Source organism: Erythranthe guttata, chromosome 8 (assembly GCF_056151865.1).
Source record: "Erythranthe guttata isolate IM_541 chromosome 8, IM_541, whole genome shotgun sequence".
Lineage (NCBI taxonomy): Eukaryota > Viridiplantae > Streptophyta > Magnoliopsida > Lamiales > Phrymaceae > Erythranthe > Erythranthe guttata.
In genome coordinates, this window is record NC_142540.1 from 6565919 (window position 1) to 6569549 (window position 3631).

A 3631-nucleotide genomic window follows, 5' to 3' on the forward strand; every position below is an offset into this window, starting at 1 on the left:
TGTGATTCTAAATAGTCTATTTGCTTGGGTGTCTTGAATGTTCTGGAATTATTATTAAACTGTTTTTGTTAACTGTTAATAGACTATTTAGGTAATAGTGCAGTAGTTTGTACATAGACAATCTGTAAAAAGACTATTCTGCCTAGGTATAAATTGACTATTTTGCAAATAAACTTTTTTTGAAAATAGGTCAATCTCCATGCCATTGTGATTCGACATAGTCTATTTGCTTGGTTGTCTCATTTATTATTAAACTGTTTTTGTTAAGTGTTAATAAAATATTTTGGAAACAGTTCATTAGTATGTACATAGACAATTATGAAAAATAGACTATTCTGCCTAGATAGACTATTCTGTAAATATTTCTGTAAATTAACCAATAAGTAGTTCTCCGCAGACCGTGTTTGATATGCATTTATTTTTTGCATGATGTTGATCTATATTGTAACAGAGGGCACACAACAATAGTAGCCCGTTTCATACGCCAAAGAACATTTTCGAAGAACATTCAATCATCAAGGAAGAAATCGAAAAAGACTATCTCCAAATGTGGACAAAAATTGTGAAGACTCTTCTAGAATGGGGGAAGTGCAAGGACAACAGGACGAACAAAAACGTAAACACTAACATCGCTTGATCACTGTAACCCTTAAAATGGATTTTGTTTAATGTTGTTGACACTTGTTATTTAAATTTATGTTTTCTTAATTTTCAAGATATGTTTAAACTTTGTTTTGTTATAGCATATATTGTCCTATTATATAAATATATGTAATATAGATCATTTTTATGTTAGCATCATTAATTCTTCAGTTAAAAACAAGTATATTTATGTAATTTACTCCAACACAACTATAATTTTTCACTTAAAACAACTATATTTCTCTTAATAACACCAACACAACTATAAATTTTCAGTTAAAACAACTATATTTCTGTGAATAACACCAACACAACTATATTTCTTCTGTTAAAAAAACTATTTTTCAATTAAAACAACTATTTATCAATTAAAACAACTACAAATTATCAAGATCAACTATCAAATATAGTTAGATTAATGAAATCGACTCCAAAAATAACAAAAACAACTATAATTTTGTAAATAACACCAGCACAATTTCAACAAACGAACATCCGATTGACAATTAATTGAACAAAATTAGCTCCCAAAACAATACAAGTTTCTACAATTCAGCACTAAAAAAATCGAAAAGAAAAAATTATGAATTTAATTAAAAAACGAAGCAAATCCTGTGTATCTGCCTCGTTGCCCTCTCCCCAAAGTAAGCTTCGCTTTCATTCGATTCCTCCATTTCTGAAGGATAACTATCCGACAATTTGTGATAAATCTTCTTCCTTTAGAAAATAATTTGTTCATTTGTTTTCTAATTGAATGATAAAATGGGTCTGGAAGCAGTCGCAGAGGCAACATTTGAATCCTTGAACAAGGCAGTAAAACCAGTGTTGGTCGGGGTGGAAAAGAGGAGTGAAAGTTGGCGGCCACTCCTTGGCCGCCGCCGCCGCCGTGTTCTCCTTGAGCGTCGTCACCGACGAAGAGTCGCTTGAATTTGTATTAGAGGTGCCGATTTTTTAACGGACCGCGGGGTCTTCCCTTGTCGTTGTCAATATGTGGCCCCCCTTCGTCCTCTCCTTGGCCGCGTCGCCTTCGCCGCCCCCACCGGATCCCCAGAATAGAGGACGTGATGAAGATGACAGAATGACAGAATAGAACTCGGTATCACGTTATAGTAAGTAGGTCCACCAGGTGCCGGACCAGTCAACTTCCACAGACGAGTAACAATATCGGACGAAGTACTACCCCGACGATGAGTAGCACCACCAGATGAAGTAGCAGCAGTACCTGTCAAAGTAGTCGGGGATGCGGAAACGTATTGCCAACATCACTGCCATCATCATTGTCATCTAATCCAAAATCTGGCACCAGATAAACATACTGACCCTCGAAACCTACATGTGAATCATCATCATCCTCATCGGTCTGTGCCTCTGGCTCCCTCAGTGGAAAATTACGCTCGCCCCGTCGTGTAGATCCAGTAACCTTACGCTTGTGTGTCCTACCCTCTCTTTGTGCAGTAGTATCATCTACCGGTTCCTCGATTCCAGCAAATTCATCTGGTCTCATGCCACGTGTCATCGGTCCCTTGGCCCGTCCGTGTGGCCAACTCGCCGACATCTACAAATATCAACATATAAAAATTACTTAACTAATGAATGAATTAATTAATTAATAAAAAAAATTGAAGGCTACTCGTCGATTTCTACAAAACTCAGCGTATACAAATATAAATTAACTAATGAATAAATAAATTTAAAAAAAAAAAAAAATTTGAACCAAGCGTCCGGTCCAGGCGCCGATAAAAAAATAAATTGAAGCCTACTCGTCGACTTCTACAAAAATCAGCGTATCCAAATATAAATTAACTAATAAATAATAAAAAAAAAATTGAACCGGACGCCCGGTCCAGGCGCCGGTCAGGGGTCTGCACGCCTGGACCGGACGTGCAGCTCCCTGACCGGCGCCTGGACCGGGCGCCCGAAAAATAAAAAAAAAATAAAAAAAATCAATTTTTGAACCGGACGACCGGTCTAGGCGCCGGTCAGGGATCTTCACGTCCGGTCCAGACGTGCAGAGCCTTGACCGACGCCTAGACCGGACGTCGGATAGTCTGTTCCACGCCCTAAATATGCGTGGGAAGGCAGTTTCCACGCCTGAATTAGGCGTGGAAACTGCCTTCCCATGCCTATTTTGGGCGTGGAACATACGCGATTTTCTCCCCCAACTCACCCCAAAATCGCGATTTTCATTCAAATTTCATATGATTAACAACAAATTAGATACATATAAGTACTTTAGATGAGTAATTACCTTTCAAATTGACGAAATTTTCGGATTTGGAAGGATTGTGTGAAGGATTTAGGTTTTCTGTGAAATTTGGGGGGTTTTGGTGGTTTTGGGGTTTGAGTGAATTGGGGAGCTTTTAGAGAGAGAAAGGAAATGCTATTGTGAACGACATTCGTAATTTTACTGCCGTGTAAATCATTTCAGTCATTTATGTGACGCTATTAATATATCGATGTCCTATTGTAATAATATATCGCTAAATTAATAAAATATTCGGTTTCCAACATTATAGATTTATAGAGGTTTTGTCAATACTCCCTCCGTTCCTAAATAGGTGTCGTTTTTCACCTTGGCACAAATCTTAAGAATCTCAATAAATATGTCTTGATTTTAGGAAAATATATATTGATGGACCAAAAAAACCTTGTTTATTAATTAATGCATGAAGAGTGCTATACAGTTAATAAGGGTAAAATTGAAAACTAAGCAATTAATGCAGCATTGGAATTGTAATGTGACAGATAATATAGAACAAAAAAAATTCTCAAAAGAGACAGATATTATGGAATAGAGAGAGTATTTGTTATGTGGACCCCAAAAATTAATTAATCTTTATTTATAGGTAGTTTATAATTAGGGTCTTTCTAGGGTGAGATACCCCATGTTCTAAACTTTTATGAGATATGCATTAATCACCATTAATTTTCTAAGATTAAATCTGGACCCTAGAAAAATAACATGGCTTATGTTCTAAAAAATGAAGTA